The following is a 21,500-nucleotide window of genomic DNA, read 5'->3' on the forward strand; positions in this document are numbered from 1 at the left end:
GGTGCCTGCAACAGGGTTCAACACCCAGAGCAACCTCTCACTGCCGGGCTTTTCGTCTGCAAACATCTCCCAGTAAAGTGTCCCAGGCCTCACAAGGTCACCTGAGTGAGGACAAAAGCAACATCCCCGCAGCTGAAGGTCATGGCTTTTCTGTCTGCCAGTCCAGAGCTCTGCAAGTTGGCACTTGGCTTCCTGGTTTGTAGGCAGGGAAATCGGACCCCACCGGGAGATAGATAGGTCAGGGGCCTGAGCAGCCCTTGCAGTCTCCTCATTCCTGGGCCCTTGGCCGGGGGCCCACCTGGAGCCCCACCCAGAACCTGGCATCACCGCCCATCAGCCTGTGGGGTGAAGACGGCTGAGTCTTTCAGTGAGGACTCTGCTTGAGGCGCACTCATGCCGGACCTTTGGACTCAGGGCCTGGGCTTTGCTCCAGCCTCCTTGGAGACGTGCAAGGGCTGAGTCATACACGCAGTCCCCAACGCAGCAGGCAGATGATGTTCCCGGAGTTTGCCGGCAGTGAGGTTTGAGGAGTTCGGAATACACGTTCCCAGAGCACGATGTCGTGCACCAGAGGCAGGTTCCCAGAACAGCCTGCTGGGGACCCATCCACCCACCCACGGGCAGACTGTGGCACCCGCGTGTCCTCACGTGTAGCAGTGTTTCTAGAGGAACATGGCAGGGTGCCAGGAGCATGCCTCCTGATGCCTCCCCTGCTTTGGGACATCAAGTAGAGGCTACCGCAGTGCCACCTGTTATGTTCACTGTCCTCTGCTGGGTAAAAAATGTCCTGGCCACATTTGAGGTCAGACACGGGGGCTCCCCTCTGCTTGGCCAAGGCCAGTGGGTGCAGACCATTTCTCTGTTAGGAACGACCTGTTGTCTGTTCCCTCTAATAGAGAGCACACTGGCCCCCCAGAAGCGTGCCTGCCCTCTGCTTTCAACTTCCCAGGGGGAAGGCTGCATCAACCCCCTGCCTTAGCCTCCCGAGAACCAGTGAGAAGATGGCAGGGCTGTGGGGCGGCTGCCCAGGTAGCCGGGGCCATGGCCTTCTGAGCCAACGACAGCAGGGGGCTGGGTCAGTGGGCAGCTTCAGGGGCAGCTGGATGTTCACTGCAGGGTGTGAGCTCTGCAGGGTGCCCCAGGCCTCTGACAGTATGGGAGCACCTAACAGCCCCCACTTCCCACAATGGGGTGTGCTCCAGTGCGCAGCAGAATCCCCCGCAGCTGTGGGCGATTCCTGGCCCCTTCCCAGACCTATCCCAAGTCAGAGTCTTTCTGGTAGGGCCCCAAAATTTGCATTGTGAGTAACTCCCCTGTGGTTCATTTTTCACCCTGCTGTTGAGACTGGTGGGCTGGAGAGAGGCCGGAGGCTGGGGTTCTGATGTGGCGCTCAGGAGCTGTTCTCAGGCCCCAGCACCTACCCCTGCAGGCCTGGCGGACAACGCTGCTGTGTTTTCTTCCGGGCGAGTGGTGCAGAGACGATGGGTCTGCCCTCAGCAGCACCCGGTGAGGGGGAGAGCTACCTTAATGGGACCGGGGCAGGTGGTCTGGCTTGCACCTTAAAACAGAAGCGCCTGCAATCATATGCCTGGCCACTCCCATGAGTCTGCGGCAGTCTGTGACGCAGCAGCAGAGCTCTCGGAACCATGGCAGCCGTGGAAGAGAGGAAGTGATGCTTCATGAGTCTTGCATGGCTGTCCTCATTCAGTGTCTATGAAGCAACTTGCTAATGAGTGCTGAACAATGTCACAGCCCTCCGAGTGTCCACCATGAGATTTTGTCAGCAAAGCTGTGCTCTGGAGCCCAGTTCCCTGGGCCCCTTGGGTTCCGGGGCTTTCTACGGCCTTCCAGAGCACGCCTTCAACTCAGTTCCTGGGAGCTTTGCCTGGTGGCTGCGGTTCCTTCTCCCGCTGGGCGCTGGGGCCTGGGCAGGCCAGCATCTGTGCTGACCTCACTGCTCAGGAAGGGGGTGGGGCGCAGCTCTCCAGGGTGCTGACTCAGTGCAGGCTGGGCGCAGTGCGCAAGCTCACTCGCAGCAGTCAGAATGCAGGCAGAAGGAGGAAGGCTGGAAGGCACCCCCCAGCCTCCACCCCCACCCCTCTTGGAGTGTGGAGGTGTTCGGGGAAGGAGCGCTGGGCCCCGGTGCTTTCCAAAGCTGTCAGCATAGATTAATTTACCTTTCACCGCTTCGGGCCATAAACGCCGAATCAGACGGAGAAAGCAGCTGAGACAATCTGGACAGGTCTTACCACTTTCGGGGACAACCATTTTGCCGGTTTGGGCAGGTGCAGTGGAGGGGTTTAAGCAATATTTGGATTCAAACGATGGGTCGGCCTCGGAAGTGGCCCCAGCAGAAAGAACAGTGCCTCCATTCAGCTGTGGCTGAACAGCAGCGTCAGCCTCCCCGGTCAGCGGCGTTTTCCTCTTTCCCAGGACACCAGTGGTTCCCACCAGCTGACTGACTCACCGCCAGGGAGGAGGGGGGAGAGGAGGGCTGCCTGCAGGGGAGGCTTCTTGCCTCGGATGAGAGACAGACAGCAGAACGGCCTCCCCGCCCCCACAGAGCCTCCTGCTCCCCAGTTGAGGTTTGACTCCCATACAGTAGCAGTAAGAGTCACTCGATGAGAACCTGGACAAGATGCCCAATGCTGTCAGCTCTTTCCCAAGTCCCTGCTTTTCTCACCTGGCTCCTAATGGGTTGAACTCTGGCTCGTTACTCTCCCCCAAGAAGCTCACAGCTTTGCAGACGCTTACTCAGTACACACCCCCTGTCCCAGTGACCCAGAACTTGTCATTCCCACTTCTCGGTGGAGGAATTCATCCAGAGACAGGGGAAAGGGAAGGGTGGGAGCCGGTGGTCTCCCATGGCTGCCCAAAGCACCACTTTGGCCACATTCGTGGAGCGATGCCACCCAGCGTGAGGGCCAGCAGGTCGGCCCACAACTGTTCCGTCCTGAGCCCTGGGACAGCTTGCAGGATGGACTTCGATGAGCTGGAGCACACTGGAGAAAAACGACCGGGACAGCCAGGCTCTGGGCCCCGTGGGTGAGGATGAGCAGCCTAAAGGCGAGGCCGCCGAGGTGGGTTAACTGAAAAAGGACAGTGAAAGCCCGGCAATGGGACTGATCTCCTTCTGTGTTGTTCCACAGCAAGACAGAAACAAGTCACCAGGACAGGAGGCCTCACTCCACAGCTACTTATCCACCTCCCTGGGCGGAGGCCTCTGAGTCCTGTCCACATGGAGACCTTGACCCTGCAAGGTGACCTCCCAGACTCCGTGCAGACCCCGAAGGCCACTTTCCCTCATAGAGGTCACCTCTTGGGGGGCTCAGCAGCACCTGGACAAGTCACAAGATGACGCTTCATGACAGTCACTGTCATCATGGCACTCACTGCAGGTCACGTCTCCTTGGCATAGGGCCTGCTGTCGCCATGGCAGCGTTTGTCCATTCCTCCTGGATTTGTCCACAGGGCAGGGCTGGGAGCACGAGGACAGTCGCCTAATGACAGGCGCTCGTGGGCGCTAAAGGAAGGTGTGGGATTCCGGGCCGCTCTGAGTCTGGCACGGGTTCCCAAACGGGGTGCCCAGGCCGAGGAGCCCGGCCGCCCTCCAGGTCCAGGAGGAGTGCCTCCTTCCCTCCATCCGCTCTCCTCGACTTGTGCTGTGGGAAGCGCACTCCCCGCACTGTCCCACTGCCGAACTCTCAGAGCACACGCAGCTATAAACGCTGATCCCCGCCTGCCTTGTGGAGCAGCTGCTTACGTTTGCCTGACTCCTGAACTGGGCTGTGAACTCGGGGTGTGTGTTGGGGGGGTGGGTGTCTCTTCACCCGTGGAGCCCCCCAGGACCCAGCAAGGACCCCCAGGACTCAGCATAACTGCACTGAGGTTATGCTGAGCACGTGTGGGCTGGTGGAATCGGATGGGTGAGGGGAAGACTCAGGGCCCTGTGTCCCAGAGGAAGGGGTGACTGAGGACCACTGCCCACAGCCCCTCCCTCACTGCGGGTCTCTGCCTCCGCCTGGGCGTGGCCTCGGCAGGGGGAGGGGTTGGCACCCAGGGCTCCCCACTGAAGGCAGTTTTGAGCCTAGGCTTTACATCAGGAGCAATGGGAACCTCATGGCCACCCGGCAAACCCTCAGGCCCATTGAAAGGCCGGTCCTTCTGGGGTGGCCAGAGCCCCACTGCAGAGCTGCCATCTTCTGCCCTGGGCACCCTGAGCTACCCGCTTGGGCACTGAGGGCAGGGAGGAGTGGCCACTGGCGTTTCACACGTGAGCGACATCCCGGATTTGCAAAGGACCCCAACATATCCCAGGGGACTCAGGGAGAGGGATGGGCTGGGTGCTTGCCCTCCACTGGCAGCCAGGCTACTTCCTGCCCCACCCTGTATTAGCTGTGTGACCGTGGCAATGTGCTTAACACCTCTGCTTGGGGACCACAGCCCTGTGTGACTTCTGACCAGTTTTGGGGGTTAAATGACTAAATATGTTAAGATAGTGTAAGTATTTGCCATTATCACTCTTCTAGGTCAGAGCCCCCCCTGGCAACTTCTCAGGGGGCTGAGTGAGGTGCTGGAACTCACCAAGAAGTCTTTAAAGGCCACTGTGCGTCAGGCAGGGGGCAGCAGGCTCGGTGGGTCCTCACCCGGAGCCCGTCCCTATCTGGCTGTGTGACCTTGGACAGGTCACTGAACCCAGCTCTACCCCTACTTCTGCTGCTCCTTCCACAGCAGAGCAAGCAAGGCCGGGCTCCCTGGCACCTAACCGCACATCAAGAGTCAGCTGTGTCTGATTTATTGGGTCTATAAAATGCATTTGCTTCTGAGGCCCATGATGTCACCCCCAAGGCCAAAGTCTGCAGAGGGTTCCCTCCTCCCCGACTCCTGATGCCCCTCCTCCTGGAGAATGTTTGCCCAACACCTGCGTGACGGGAAGGTGCTCTCCTCACAGCAGCAGGCTGTGGGTTCGGGGAAAGGCCACGGGCATGCAGTGTGCCCGGAGTTCCCCTCAAGGTCAACAGAGTCCCGTGCAAGAAAGGGGAGCTGGAGGTTCCGTGTCCACAGAACAGCATACCCCTTCCTGACTTCCCCTTGGCACCCCCTACTTCCCTGTGGTCACCTGGGGGGTGTCTTCTGCCCACATAAAACCTTCCACCTGGCTGCAAGGAAGGCAAGACAGAAAAAGGAGGCTGCCAGATGCTGAGGACAGAGTGGAGCCCTGCGTGTCCTGCCCTGGGGGACACTGGGCCGGTCGCATGTCCTTTCTGAATGTCTGTTTCTGAATGTCCAGGGGAGGTGGGGCTCTGGGTCCTCCAAGTTGCCATCAGGGCTGCGGCCTTTGACTGTGACAGCAGGGCCCTTGGCGAGTGTTGGGGCTGCCTGGTATGTACGTAGTCCACCCCTCCCGCTCCCTTCCCTCACATCGCGTGCTGGCGGCCTCAGCCATCTACTCAGAAGGGGCTCTCGGAGCCTGCCCTTCTCAGGTCTCCGGGGTTGCCCCGCAGAGGCTTTCTGGGACCTGGGACCTGGAAAGATGGGTGGGGGAGGGTGTGGGCCTTGGAGACCCCGACTGCTCCGGACCGACTCTGCCTCCCGGGCTCCTGGGGAACGTCTCGTCCCATCTGAGCTCCGTCTCTCGGCTGCGAGACGGCGAGGGGCGGGGAGGGGGGGGGTCACGCCTGCCTTTGGGGCCGCTATTGAAATGGGAGACCCATCCTGATGCCTGGACGGTGCTCCATAGGCGGTCAGTGGGACCGTGGAGGAAGCTGTTCTGCGGACACCTCCCGCATGCTCAGGGGCAGTGGGCGGAGCTGTCTTCCCACAACGCGCGCCCAGCGAGCAGGACGGAGGGTCGGCAGACAGGCCCGTGCCTGCCGCTCCGCACCGCGTGATCAGCGCACCGCGATAAGCCCCGGGACGAAAGAGCGGCGCCTGTCAGATGGCTCCGGAGGAATTTCTACAAGAGAAATTCCGCACTGCTGTGCGCACACCAGACCACCGCGTCTCACTGGCGGCTGCAATGTTCGGCTGTCGCTCACGGGCCCTAAAACGTCTTCAAGGCTCTGGGGCTTGTCACCACCGAGGCCTCTCCAAGGACGAGGAGCTTGTCCCTGTCACCTGCATTGTGTCTCAAGCCCGCACCCCACCAGCAGGACCCAGGGGTCCAGCAGAGAGCTGCAGCCTGTTGCGTGAGGCCCGAGGATGTCACACGGCTCGGGGCGAGCTGGCTGAGTGGCCAGGCGCCTGCTGCCCTGCAGGGCCCGGAGACCGCCCGAGTCACTTGGTTTCCTTGTGACTCAGCCGCCCTGGGATAGAAATACTGCCTGTCACCTGCCTGTCCCACTAGACAACCGTGGGGTCAAGGGAACTAAGATTTTAAAGGGCCTTTTAAGAAAACCACCTATGGCCTCTGTTGCTCATGGGGTCAAAACGGGGACACACAAGTCACCTCTGCTGTCGGAAGTCAGCGTGGCGGGGGCCCCGGGCGGAGGCCGGTGACCGGAGGGGCTCTGTCGTTCGCTCAGGGTGTTGGCTCCGTGGGTGTGTGGGGCCCTCAGGTACAGGCAGTTTTCCCTTGGAAGTGAGTGGTCCTGTGACACTGCAAGCTGGGCCGCTCAGGACGGAGGGGGCGTTGGCAGAGTGAGCCCCCCACGAAGGCTGCTCCTCCGAGAGGCTCCCGCATGCTCAGGGCTCGCTCTGTCTCCCAGGGGCGTTGCTGTCGAGAGCCGGCACCGACTGCCCGCATGAGTGCCCCGGTCAGCCTTCTGGTCCGCAGTGCTGTGGGCCCGCGGGTTCCAGCAGACCTGTTGGCGTCCACACGTCGTGCCCACCCTGTGCAGGGGCTGTGCACATGCCACGGCCAGAGTGCGTGCTAGACAGGCTGCGGGGAAGATGGGTCCTTTAAACACCAGCTCCCGCTGCCCTCAGCGCCACACTGATGTCCCTTCCCCCAAACAGGACTCACTCCCATTCCAGCCCTGTCCAGGTTCTGCACTTACCTGCCCAGGTGAATCGATGAGGTCATCTGAGCTTTGAGGCCGTTGTCCTGGAAAGAGAAAAAAACACTAAACAACAAAGATAAAGTAGTGCCTGAGCCTTCCGGCTCAGCTCATATTGAGGTTTTCACCTTGAACTCTATGAAGGAAGGGCCAGTTAACACCAGTGTGTCATTTCAGACCGGGCCCCCATGTGCTAACAAAAACATGGCCAAGCCCTTTACACAAACACAGAGGGGAGGTTGGGCTGAGCGGTCAGAAAAAAGAACCAGACAGGGGGAGGGACACAGAGCGCCAGCTTAGGGCTGGAACGGGCACCTTGCCACCCAGAAGCTGTGCAATCAGAGCAATGCACATGCCCTCTCTGGGCCTTGGGCTTCTCAGCCTTAACGCGGGGAGTTGGGTTGGAATAGGGCCCCTAAAACAATGGAATGCATCACCGTGCCCCCACGATGCATCCTCAGCCAGGGTTTTTATTGGTTGATCGGTTGGTTTTGTGCTGTCCTGGTCTGTGTTGGACCACAGGGGCAGGCAATAAAGCTGACCGTGCCCAGTTCTTGGCACACAGTTCCTTTCTATCAGTCTGCGTAAAGCCCTTTCATGCTGAGTATTATGCTACCCCTCCCCCATCTCTAATCTCCATTTCCCTTCCCTCTCTCCTCAGTAGGCACCCACTGTATTATATTTGATAACTGCTTGAGATATGTGTGTGTCTATATAGAAATATATCCCTTTAAAATATGTAGCACTGTTTTAGAGTGTATTTTTTTTTGGAGTGTGTTTTTAATTTACATAAGTGATGGTGTTCCGTAATCTCATCCTGTCTCTTCACTCGACGCTATTTTACTGTCCTTTCACGTTGCTACGTGTGCATTGTGCTTGTTGATTCTTACTGATGCGCGACAATTCCTGGGCGCGCGTGTGACCACCGCAGTGCTCGTATCCATTCCCCTGCTGACGGGCACCTAGGCTATTTGTGCGCGTCACCACGCAGGGCACTGCCGTGGACACTGCCACACACATCCGCTTGAGAACCACCGAGAGTTTCTCGGGCACAGCCACCACAGGCCGTCTAAGAGGAGTCACGGTCGCTAGGTGCTGTGGGGGTGGGGACAGAGGAGGCAGCTCCGCAGCGCCGAGGAGGCGGGGCCTGGAGGGGGCCTGTGAGCAGGAATGCGCTGCTTGGCGGGGTTGCCTGGTGCTGGCCGGGGATAGCTCCCTCGGGGGGTAGGGGGGGAACACATCTTTCATTGATTAGAGCCGGTTCTGAGAGCCACGACTCCCCATCCTTCAGACCACGCAGTGGTTTCTAGTGCGATGTGATTTGATTTACTGGTTGATGTCTCCTCCCCTCCTAGCCTGCAAGTCCTGCAAGGGCAGGCATGGGGTGTTTCTCACTCGTGGTGGTATTGCGCCGTGTGCCCGAGACAGAGCTGAGTCAGTAGCCGCCCGGCACACAGCCATTGGATTTGTCGACCAGTGAGAGAGAGCGTGGGCTGGGAGGAAACGAATGGAGCTCGGCAGGGCCAGGAGCAGGGTGCGGGAAGAGAGGTGCGGTGGGCTCACGATTCAAGGAGACCTCACCCTTGGGCGCTGCCCTGCAGGGCACAATCTGAGTGTCAGGGGTCTCCCTTGCCCTATCCTAGACCCTGCCCTGATCTTAGAAACGTTTGCCTTAGGAAAGCTTTTAACCTCAAGTTCAGCATCTAACCTGGTACCTTCCTCTCCTTTCTTCCCTCCATTCCTTTCCCTTTCCGTGAGCATCTCTGTTTGCCGGATGGACCCTGTGTCACGGTGTGGCCTAGAGGAGCTCTCGGCGTCGCTCTGCAGGAGGGGAGGACATGAAAGGTCATCATAATGCAGAAGGATGAGTTTAAAAATAAAAAGGGCCACCCTGGCTGGCATAGCTCAGTGGATTGAGCACGGGCTGCGAACCAAAGTGTCGCAGGTTTGATTCCCAGTCAGGCCACATACCTGGGTTGCAGGCCACGGCCCCCAGCAACCACACATTGATGTCTCTCTCTCTCTTTCTCCCTCCCTTCTCTCTCTAAAAATAAATAAATAAAATCTTAAAAAAATAAAAAATAAAAAGGAAGAAGTTATCCCCAGGGCACTGGAGGCCCGAGAAGAGTGGGTGGGTGACTCTGGCAGCATGGAGGAGGCTATGGAGGGGGGCCAAATTTTGCCGAGAAAGCAGTGGGGGAAGAGCGCCCCAGCAGGGCCCCCTGTGCCAAGGCCCCGAGTCAGAACAACACGATGTGTGTGGTCAGTGAGTGTGTTTCTGGAGCATGAGGTTCAAGGCTGGGGGAGGGTAAGATGTGTCTGCAGAGCAAGGAGGAGAAGCTGCAGTGGGGAGGGAGTAGGGGGGAGACCAGAGGGGTGGGGGGGGGTGGCACAGGGACTGTCAGCAGGGTGGGCAGCAGGAATGGCGCGCCCTGGGGAAGGCCCAGCAGGTTTGTGGACGTGTGTAAAGCCATGGCCCCGGGCACCCAGAGCCCAGCTGAGGCCTCTGGAAGCCAGTGGGTGCAGTGTCCCTGGGGTCATGCAAAGAGAGCCCTGGAGCCAGGGAGACGCCCCTCCTCCAAAACAGGGCCTCACCCAGCACCCCCTCCCTCCGGAGAACTGTCAGCTTTGTCCTGGACGGGCAGGACCGGTCCCTGTCCCACTCAGCCCCTAGGAAAGCCAGTCCCCTTCTCAGGAGGGACAAAATGTGGGCACAGCCCCGGGCAGGGCTCCTTCTCTCAGTCACCACTGCTCGTGGGCCACAGTGGGGAACTCTCCTTCCCTTTCTCCTGAAACTAAAGCCTAACATGCAGCCTTGAGGTCCGTGGGACCATCTGGACCCCACCACCCCGAGGAAGCCCCCTGACCTGAGGGAGAAGTGATTATCTTCCTGCTTGCTTCAACGTTGGCTGCTGGCTCGGCCAAGGGGAGATTTTTGTCTCCCCTCCACCCATTTACCGGACTGGGAACTGGACTTTCAAGGCTCGGCCGCTCTCCGGGAAAGTGTCTGGGGGTTACTTGGGCCTTCAGGTCTCCATTGACCTCCTCCCGTCGCCTCCCTTCCCCCACCCCCCACAGACCAGTGGGTTGGTTCTCTCTCACTTTCCTTTGTCCCTGACCTCGGACCCCATGCCAGGTGGCCGCAGTGGAAAGCTCTGCGGTCCCCCACACCCGGGCCCTGCAGTCCCCAGCAGCTGCAGCAGCGGAGGGCGATGCCCCGAAACCTGTGTCAGCACGGCCCTGTCCCACAGGGAAGACCCAGGGCTGGACCCAGCTTCCTGGCAGAAATGAGCTCCCTGGGCTTAGAAATGGTGCCGAGTTGGCCCCTGACCTCACGGCAATGTTGGTTTCAACCCGCTGTCCTCCTGCTGTCCTCCCGCAGCCCGCCCGCACCTCCCTGCCGTCTGGAAGGAGGTCCAAGCTCCTTCGCTCTCTGTGGAAGCAAGGCCTGGGGACGAGTTGCAGCCCAGATTAGTCAGAGTGACACGTAGCGTTGGCTCTCCTCCTGGGGAGATGTCCAAGTCACCAGGGAGCATTTTCTTTAAAAATTTTTTAAATAATAAATTCAGACGATTTTTATAGAGAGAATTTCAGCCTGTGACAGCTGAGCTGACCCACTCCTTTCCTCCCTCCGCCGTCTCTCCTCTCACTTCCCACCCCACCACCTGGGGCGTCGGGAGGCCTGGGGGTGGGGGCAGTCCTAGAGCGTTCCCTGGGGACTGGATGCGACCCATGGTTTGGGAGGTGCTGTCATTTCACATATTGTCAGTGCCCTGTTTGCTCTAGGAGGGGACAGGGTCATTTAGGTGTTACATGTCCGCCCTGGTCTCCCAGGAATTGAAGGCCTGGGAAAGTGGATGGAAAAAAAAAGAGGCGGTTTTTTTCTTGGTGTTGGAGGGGCAATTTGTGTCCATGGAACCCAGAGAGCTATTTGACCCCATTGGTCCGTGAAAATTTGACCTCATTCCTCAGGGGTCTAAACAAGGAGAGCCAAGACCTTCTTCAGCATCTTGGAGCCCAGCTGTTTTGCTGTAGCATGGCCAGATGTTGCTAGTTCTGCCTACAGCCCAGGCAGAATACAGAGAGAGAAGGAGAAGGTGACAGACAGCACAGCTATTTTGAATTCTCAAGGAGAATATGTTTATTTTTAATTATTTTCAGGAGTTTTTTAAAAAAAAAATTGACACACTCATGCTATACTAATGCATACACACAAAGTCAGAGTCTTCCCCCGGATTACCAGCCCCCAAGCCACTCCCCCCGTCAGGAGTGCCCGCTGTCCGTGGCGCTCCCTGGAATACAAGGCTATCTCAGCCCCTCTCTCTCCGCACGTGTGCACAGGCTGCACAGGTGTGCACTATCTGCAGGGGCTCCGCTCCCAGGACCGTGCTGTCACCACCTCCGCTCCCCACACACTGCCTCTCGCACGTTCCGGGAGAACCTGCAGCTGGCTCCGAGCTCTCCAGCGGGTGAGTCACCCCGGAGCTCCTCCTGCCTTGCAGTAGGTGAGGTCACCTCTGTGGTGCCACAGCAGGAGCCAAGAGAGTGATTCACGGAGCTCTCCCCTCTGTTTGTCCAGTGTGCAGCTCGCCCGGCCCACTTCACGTAAGGGTCTGCTGAGGATAAGCCATGTTATTCACCTGGGTGTCTCCGATGGGAGGTTTCTCCTTAAATGCTTGGTCCCTAGCTGTGGCGAGCGCTCTGGGCTTGTACCGAAGCCCCGCTCAGCACCTGGGTGCTCAGGCACAGGGGAGGGGTGGAGATGAGAACAACAACATCCCAAGAAGCTGATGAGCTGGTGGATGTGTGGGCAGAGGAGACCGGTTATAGTCATGAAAAGGTAGAAGGCATTTTAGACACTCGTTACCGTCATACAGAAAACACGGGAGGGCGAGCTGATGGTGCGTCCAGGGTGGCTGGGAGTCAGCAGACTCGGGGCAGCTCTGGCCCAGCCAGGAAGCCATTGTGGGACCTGGGACAGGGCATGTGCTTCACTGGCCTCCGCTGCACAGCAAAGATGCTGGTCCTGGTCACCTCCTGTCTCTTTCCAGCCATGGAAAGAACACACAGAAGTTTCGAGCACAGTATTCTGTGACCGGTCCCTGAGTCCCCTTTCGGTGGCTGCAGGCTCTGGGGGTAGATCTGTGTTCCATTAATGGCCAGATTTTTAGAGAGCCCAGAACAGCAGGAAGAGGAACCGCCTAGTGGTTCCAGAAACTGATACATTCTGTACAAGTTCAAAGTGTCTCTGTGCCCTCTGGGCCTTCGCTGAGAGCCCAGGAGGGAGGGAGTGCAGCTGGGTTCACAGAGCCATAAACCGCAGGCAGGGCAGAGCGGAGGCACCTGGGGAGGGAGGCGGTGGAAGGCAGCTCTGGAACGGAGGGTGGCAGAAGCTTCGCTGGCCCCTGGGAACCAGAGCCGCAGCAGACCCGAGATCCCACCCTCTGGCTGAAGAGGATCCCGGCGCGCTTGTCCTATCCCGGCCCCACCAAGCAAATCCCCCTTGGCGGGGCTCCACTGCAAACAGGGCGAGCCCATCGGGTTTGCCGAGTGCTCTCAGGGCCAGCCCGAAAGGGGACCGGGGTTCAGGTACCACCAAGAAAATCCTGCTCTGCAGAGAGGACCAGTTTAGCCCTTGGGAACCAGGAGTGGGAGGGAGGAGTGGAGAGATCTCTGCCTTCCCCTCCCTCAAAGCACAGTGACTCATACAATTTTTTTTTTTCTTCTTAAGTTCCAGGTTCACGTGTCATTGGACAGCGGGCCCTGTGCCTGGGGGTCTGGGATGCTGGGCTTTGTGGACCCCAACAGGAGTAGGGCTTCAAGCTTCCATCCATGTCCAGGTTTTCCCAGCTCAGCCAGGCAGGAGGGATGGGCACCTGAGAAGGCAGCCCCGGTGGTGCTTCTACTTCAGGGGAAGAAAGCAGGGCTCCCTGGAAACCTCCTCTGCTCTCTGATTCACGCTCGTTCATAGTCCAGCAGGCTTAGGAGCTGCGAATGACATATTGGTGCCAGAGAGCAAGCCGGTCAAACAGACTCATATATCACCACCGCTCCTGTGAACACAGCTGTTCACCCAGAGAGGCTGCTGAGTCTCCAGGGCGAGCCGGATGGCCAGCGCCCGAGGCAGCCTGGGGTGCGTTGAAACAAACGAAGGGGTTGAAAGTGTCAACCTGCACCACCTTCAGGTTCTGAACCCAGGACTTGTTGTTGGAGGACCATTCCAGATCACAGGTGTTTGCCTATAAAGAGCAGGGCACCTGGCCGCTGTGGGTGAAGCCCCGTGTGTGGTGCTGTTCCAGGGAGTGACAGGAGGGAAAGGGGGAACAGGAAAGCAGTGAGCTCCCAACCTCTGAAATTTCCCTGCCGGGCCAGGAATCTTGGGGATCTGCCCGACCCCACCAACGGCAGAGCTCCAGATGCTCAGCCAAACCTTCCCGACCTTCAGATGGGTGAGCTGGACGGTGCTGCTTTGCCTCTGCTTTTCCACCGAGCTGTTCTCATCTGATGGCAAATTCAGTGGGACTTAAGGGTGGGGGTGGCACCGACAGGTGCCATCGCACTCTTGGGGCTTGGTGGGGGTCTCCAGAGTTGGGCAGAGGGTTAGGTCTCTTCACACTGCCCCCCCTTCCTGCCACCCATGCAGACTCTTCCTGGTTACTGTGGGAAGGCGCATGGTGGGTGCTGTTCGGGCTATGGTCCCAGCGCCCTAGCTCAACTGCCTGTAGACTCCCCCTATGACCAGAGGTGGGAGGGGCCTCAGAGAGGTGGGTGGTGGGCCCCAGGACATCTGACACTTCCCCTCTGCCTGGGGCTAAGTCACAGACTGTGAGAAGCTGGCACATTCATCCTTCCTGATTCTACCCTAAACCTCCACCCCTGCGCCCCCCATCTTGCATTCCTGCTCCCCGTAGCTACTTTGGCAAAACCCTTTCCTACAGCCAGGGAAGGAGAGATAGCTGTGGGAGGGTGAGTGACTGGGGCAAGGAGTCCCTTCCTTCCCATCAGGAGCTACGCCCCACCTCCACCCACCCCGTCTCCAGGCAAAGGAACCTGCCCTCAGTCCGGGACTGGCCCTTCCGCTTCCCTGGCTGCTGAGAGATCCCTGTCACCCTTTAGGGCCCATTCAAGGGTCATCAGCTCTTCTGTGCTGCCCCTCCCAGCAGCAGAACACACCTGCACGCTTGCTGTTACTCAGAGATTAGACAGTCCCTTTACGAGTCCCTTTTGTACCCTGGCAGTGTCCTGTGCTTCTTCGTGCCCCTGGCACTTAAGTCAGCGGGCACCCAAGGTGTGAGGAAATTTGCTCACCTGTGAAGCAAATTTCCCTCAAGGGTTACAAGGAAGGAGTGCTGGCTCGGAGGCAGGAGATCCTGCAGTGTCACTTTCTGGTGGCGTGACCCTGGGAGAGTCGGTGAACCTTCCAGAGCCTCACCTGTTGTGTGAAGAGACGCCCATCTCAGGGTTATGATGAATGTTACGTGAAATAATGTTAAGTACAATCGTAAAACACTGTGACTGAGTGCTGACCACATGACCCGAGGAATCAGGGATCTAAATAAAAGAATAAACGTCAAGACACACATTTATCGCCCATGGGCAGGGCCCTGGCAGGTATGTGCTTGGCCGTGTTCATTTACTGAGTTAAAGGCCTGGGGTCCAGAGGCCCGAGCTGACCCGTGGGCACTAATGGCTGGTGAGGGGCACTAACGGAGTGTTTCAGGGGCAACAGCAAGCCCCCAGGACACTGCCTTTTACTTTTCCCAGCGGCCTAAGGAAATCCTTTCTTGGAATTATAGAAAAGACTAGAGACTCCTCCACTTTACAACTCAGAGAAATGAAATAACATGAAAGAAACGTTTCCCTGAACTTCTAGCAAGGACTAGAGAGGTGTTCATTCTGCAGCCACAAGAGATTAAGAGATATCCTTGGGACATTTTGACCTGAGGTCCTGACCCATCCAGCGACGCCCTTGGCCTACGCTGGTGGGAAGTGTGTTCCCAGCTCCCTAAAAACTTCCCTGTCGGTCAAGCACTGGCACAACCACAGGGAGAGTGAGAAAAATGTGCTTTCACTGGGGGTGCTGAGGCCTTTACTCTGACTTTTAAAGGCTCACAGAGATTTCTTAATGGGCCTTGGACTTGGTCTTTTTTTCAGGGCAACCCCCGTTCCGCTGTATCCAGAGGAGAGCTCAGCGTCGTGTTTCTGAAAAGGCTACACCCAGCTGTCTCAGCCGAGTCCCTGCTAGGGACGAAGGATATGGAATGTGGAGTCGTGACCCAGAGGGAGCTGGAGCCCTGCTCCTGGGAGATTTATGGATCTCAAGGTTTAAATGCATTTGTAGAAGCTCGATAGGATCTCTTCCCCGCCCTTCTGTTTTGAAGAGCCAGGTCTCTCCCGTCGTCCCCCAGCGGTGGTGGGCTGGGGACACGTCAGGGCCACCTGGAGAGCTTTCTAAAAATGCCCTCGCCCCCTCCACCACCTGTCCTGACTCCCTGGGGTGGAGGGGAGTGGCCGAGGCAGATTCTCAGGCCTTACTTTACAATTGTCTAATGACCACCCCCCCAGCACCCCCACTCCCCACACCGCCAAGCCCACACACCCTTTCTGTCACTTACTTTCCAGAACAGGCCCCGGAGTTTGCCTGACCAGGGTTTACATTCAGACTCATCGTGTGTTTGTGGCTCATTGTCCTCATTCCATAACCTTGGCAGGCGGGCCGGTTGGCCAGAGGAGCAGGTGAGACAGTGACATGTGGGTCTGGTCTGGACCAGCTGCTGCAAAAGCCCCCAGGCCAGGATGACAGAGAGGCGTTGGGGGGGGAGCCCCCTGAGTCCCCAAGGAGCTCCCTGGAAAGGGGAGGAGCCTGGGTAACGGGAAGCAAATCCAGTGTGAGAGCTGGCTGTCCCTTGGAGCCTAGGGGAGCCTGCTGAGAAACCCCCGAAGCTAGAGGGGCCCTGAGGAAGCTTTAGGGTGACCCTAAATTGAAGAGATTTCTGGGTTGTGTGACTTTTGTTGCCCCAAACAGGACAGTCCCTGGCCAACTGGACACGGGGGTCCCAGTAGCAGCTCTCGTGTTTTGGGGGATGCTGGGGCCTTGGCCCAAGAAGGGTCAGTCACTGGCTGAGGACGAAGCAATGTGGTTCCTTTGGGCATGCAACACAGCAAACAGGACCCACCTCTCAGCCGGCGTGCCGGAAGGAGCGGTCAGTCAGGCTGCCTCCTCTCCCTGGCACTTCTTCCCTTCCCTTTCCCCTCTTTTTCATTCAAATGGTCACCTCAGTAGAGGCGCCTTCGGCAGCTGTTCCTGGTGAAGCCAAAGAATAGAACGGCTTTGACCCCCACAGTGGGGGTGGGGCGGAGGATTAGGGGGCCACACCTGGCTCCCCCTGGGGGTGGCACACACAGTGGGGAGTAGGCAGCTCTCGTCCTGGGCAGAATCCCAAGGAAGCCCTGTTTGTCCTGCGTTTTTCCTGCCGTGAACACGAGTTGTCTGCAGCCAGAGATTTGGCCTTGGACCTGAGGTTGAGCAGGCCGGCGGCCAGGGACTGAGGCCTCTGCCCTCCGTGTCCACCCTCTCCCTGGCCTCCTCAGGTCTCACGGATCCAATCCTCTCCCCCTGGCTCCCCACCCTGCTTTCTTCTCTTTCTTTTTCCCCTTCTTGCGTCCGTCCAGCACTGTCTCCTGATGGGTAAAGGAAGGTCTTAGAATGTTCTTTGCCCCAGGCTTTCTCCATGCCTCAGAAACAAATCTTTTTCAATTACAGTTGACATACAATATCATATTGGTATCAAGTATACACCCAAGCGATTAAACATTCATACGCCTTATGACATGATCACCATAAGTGTAATAACCAGCTGTCACTGTACATGTCATGATGTTATTGACTATATTCCCCAGGAGAGGCTCTGAAATGTTTAAGGGGAGGCGCCTTCTCACGAGTTAACTGGCGTTCCTTCTCACGGGGCTGTGCGCCTCCCTCGTGCCCCACAGCCCCCTGGAAGCGGCACGCACACCCACAGCAGAAGACTGCTTCTCACAAGGGCCGTGTGTGGCGGCAAGGGGGGCAGAGGGAAGAGAGGAGATGGTCATTATTTGTTTCTGAGTTTCTTCTGTCGAGTTGTGGGTCTGGTCAGGCCCTTTGGTCACATGGAACCCAGGCGTGGGTCCAGGTCCCCTCAAGAGACAGGAGCTGCAAGGAGGACCTGCCTGGCCTCCGGCCCCTGAGAAGTCCTGTTAACCCAGGGAGTGCGATCCGGGAACTGAGAAGCAAGAAAGTGGGACAGAGGCGTAAATGTAGATGGGCTTTCTCTATCACTCCATCGAGCTGGCATCTGTGTTCTGTCTGTCCTGCCTCAAGAAAAGCTACTCTCTACTCTAGAATCCTGAGGAGCGGAGAAGGGAGAGGAGCTGATTTTATTGCACATCTACAGGCACTTTGCATATATTATCTCACTGATTTATAAAAACCTAGTTTGATGATATTGTCCTTCTTGGACAGCATGAAGTTCAATAATTCGCCTAAACTTACCCCCAGGAGTAGAAGCAGGAGCTAACTGACCTTTTGGTTCTTAAGCCTGTGACCCTCTTTGCCTGGTATTATGCTACACTGGTTACTAGTATAAAGAAGAACAAAGCAAGCAGAAGGATCTTTTAAAATCAGAACCATGTTTGTAAATGTGATGGCTTCGCCTGGGCTCTGGGCTCATAGCCGGCGCGTGAAATTTTGGAGTCATTCCCCATGGATGTTTTGAGTCCCAGCTATGCCTCACTTAGGTAAACTCATATTCCAGGATCGAGTCTACGGACTTAAACTTTTCAAACCTATTTATATCATCACCCACCTGCAGTATACCTTGGGCTAATAAATTCTATGTTCACCACCTATTCTAAAAGCTGTACTGTCTTTTATTTGTCCTACTACAGCTTTTTCTAAGTTTCAGGGAAATGCGTGTTCATTCAAGTATTCCAAAATGTTCTCCTCTAAGATGTCCTTGAGCTTTTAAATGTCAAGCATGGTCTCTCTTCAACTTTCATCTTCCAAACCAGAGGTGCCCTCGCTGTCTGGCCCAGAGAATGCTCAGGGCTCATCTGAATGCTTCCCTTCTAGTGTCCTTCAAAGTAACCTTTTGTGTCAGCGATATCTAAGAAGATGCTCGCGCCAATTGGGTGACTCGTTGAGGGCCAGCTGGGCAGGCAGTCTGAATAAAAAGCTTTTTATTCCTGCTCTGTTTCTTGGGATGAGCAGAATCCAGATTTCTGACAGGCCATTCTTCCCCAAGGAAGCTTTGATCCCCTCCGTGTCATGTGTGGGCAGAGGGCAGGAGGCCGTGCGGAGGTGCTCAGGCTGGGTCGCGCTCAGCGAGGCCCGCTCACTGCTCAGTGGCTCCTATTCCAGTCCCACCGGCCGTGTCAAACTCATGACCCCAACCTTGACACATCTGTACATGTCTCTGAGCTTCAGTTCTGCTTGAATTCTGTAAAGTGTGAATGCCCAGGGGCCGCTGAATATCAAGAGAGAACTGATCTTTCTTTCCCCAAGGCAGCAGGCAGTGCTGTAAGTACCGCCTCCTGCCAGTGTCCGGCGCTGGGATGAGAAACAGGCCAGTGCTGGGTGGTCCTGTTTCTCCTCCAAGCTGGGGTTTAGGCTGCCCCTCGTTGAGCCCTGGGGCCTCAAACTGCTCCTGTCGGGGCTGCAGCCTGGTAAGTGGCAAGGGGTGGGAGGTGGGCGGGCGAGGCCCAGAGTCTCTAGTGACACTGAATTTGGGGGAGGCTCAAAGTCAGGGGCTGGTTTTTCCCAGGAGAGTGTGTTCTGGTTCCCCGAGCTATGCCATCCACTCCTTTCTGGAAGGAACAAGCCCAGCTTCAGTGTGGGAAAACCTGGTGCTGTGGGGTGAATCATGCCCCCCCTCAATGCATCTGTTGAAGTTCTACCCTCAGTACATCGGAATGTGGCCTCATATGGACATTGGGTTGTCGCAGAGGTAATCATATAAAATGAGGCGATCGTAGAGTAGGGTGGGCCCCTACTCCAATATGACGGGTGTCCTTATAGAAAGGGGACATTAGGACACACACACACACACACACACACACACACACACGGAGGACGCCATGGGAAGATGAAGGCAGAGATGGGAGCAGTGCTTCTGCGAACCAAGGACACCCAAGATCGGCAACAGACACCAGCTGCCAGGGGAGAGGCCTGGACCAGTCCTCCTCCGGCCTCAGAAGGAGCCGACCCCCGACGCTTTGCTCTCCGACTTCCGGCCTCCAGAACAGTGAGACCACAGACTTCTGTTGTGTAAGCCACCCTCCCCTCCACCGTGTGGGGGCCTTGGTTCCTGCCACCCCAGCAAAAGAATACACCTGGGTTAGACCATTTTCTTGACTTCAGATCTTATCAAAGCCTTTAATATAAATTAAATTTCCAAATGTGACCTTAGGACACATTCCACCCCCTCCCCCACCCCCACTGGGCGCCTGGGAGGGACGGTGTTTACAGAAACACGCTCTGGGAAACAAGTGTTTACTCCCGCGGTGAGTCTTGTCTAGATCAATCAAACCTACTTCTCAGAAGGAGGAGGTGCTGTTTCCAAACCACCGCCCGAGACTTACATCCAGGGTTTGGCACCCAAATAACTGAACTTCTCGGTGGCCCCGTTTCTGCCTGTGTGCAGCCCGATTAGGTGTGGGATGCTCAGAGTCCAGCCCAGGACATGGCGTGCCCCGGGGGGCTCTGCAGGTGTTGGGGGGACTCCTGTAGGGCTCTTTTCAGGCACCGCAAATGGCGCTAGGCTGTGGGGTGTGGTGGAGCTGGGGTCTCCTGTCACTCCTGCTGTGGATCTGGGAACATGGGTGGTGGGGCCGGTAGGGCTGGAGAGGCAGCCCTTGCTGTCTGGCTTAACTCCAACAATAGCAGCGTGAGCCAGACCCCTTTCAGGGAGGCCTCAAGGGCAGCCTGAGACAGGCATTTCCAGAAGCTGGAGTCCCATCGTCCCGATGGAGGTCAGCCCCCATCTGGCCCCTCTGCTTCCCAGCTGCCCTAACTGCTCCCCGTTCACCGAGGGCTCTCCATTATCTGTGCTGCCCACAGCTTCCAGACAGAGACCTTGGCAGTGGGAGCTATAGGAAGGGGCCAGGGTAGGCGGCATGGAAAAGGGTGGCTGAGAAAAACACGCACACACAGCTAGGGAGTGTCACTTCCTAATTCCTAGCTCGGGATGGATCTGGCAGATAAATGGGAGGAGCAGGAGATGTGAGGGCAGAGGGGTGAGGGACTCTAATTGTTGTGCTGCAAATACCCCGCCTCCAAAAGCACCCAACTGCACCGGGGCCCCTGAGTTCGCCTGATAGTGGTTATGAAACCGATGCACGAAAGCTCACACCCAGGGGAGGAGGGGAGAGGGTGGGTGGCAGGGTTTGGCAGCAACCATGCCCAGGAGATAAGTGCAGAACTCAGGTTAATAATCCGCCCCCCGCCCCCACACACACACCTAAAAAAAGCCCCTGAGAAGTGTCAGGGGCAGCTGTTTCTGGCTGGGGCGTGGTGAGGAGGCTGAGGGAGACCAGCTTGGGAAAGCAGGCCAAGGGTCTTTGAAGTTCCTATTTGTTTATCTGTAAAGAGTCTCAGGTCATATTTCTAAGAGATATGGGGAAGGGAAGTTCTCTGCACAAATAAGTGACATAACAGAGCAAGGTTTCCGATGGCTTGGAGCAGTGGAGGCTGGAAGTGAGGACCCAGAAAGCGATGAAGACAGGAAAGTCCTTTGTTGGGCTTGTGAGTTGACTGGACACAGCTGAGGGAAGACTACCTGAGCTTGAGGCCATCTCAGAAGAAACTCCCAGAATCAAAAAGCAAAGAGAAAACAGACTGAAAAAAAAAAAAAAGCCACAACTGCCCAGTGACCTTGGGCCAACTACAAAAGCTGTGGCGTGTGTAATGGGAAACCAAGAGAAGATAGAGAGAAAGAAACAGAAGAAATATCCAAAACAGTGATGATGGAGAATTTCCCCAAATTAATGTCAGACCCCAAACCATGGATCCAGGAAGCTCAGAGAACACCAAAAATACCACACCTAGGCATATCATTTTCAAACTACAGAAAGTCTAAGATAAAATCCTAAAAGAAGCCAGAGGGGAAAGCACCTTACTTAGAGAAGAACACAGGTGAAAATTACGTCTGACTGACTTTTCCTCAGAAGCCATGCAGGCAAAAGGGGAGTGAAGTGCTGAGAGAAATAAACCACCAGCCTAGATTTGTGTATTCCGTGCAATTATCTTCCAAAAGTGAAGGAGAAATAGACTTTCTCAGATGAGCAAAAATGTGTTGCCAGTAAACCAGTCTTGCAAGAAATGTTAAAAGTCCTCCGGAGAACTTCTTGAATCTACATAAAGAAAGAGCATCAGAGAATAAGCAAAGAGGAAGATAAGATTGTATCATAGTTTTAATTTGTATTCCTTTGACTATGTTTAAAATGAAACTTTTCTTTTTCCAAAGT

This window comes from Phyllostomus discolor, chromosome 8, assembly GCF_004126475.2.
Source record: "Phyllostomus discolor isolate MPI-MPIP mPhyDis1 chromosome 8, mPhyDis1.pri.v3, whole genome shotgun sequence".
Classification (NCBI taxonomy): Eukaryota; Metazoa; Chordata; class Mammalia; order Chiroptera; family Phyllostomidae; genus Phyllostomus; species Phyllostomus discolor.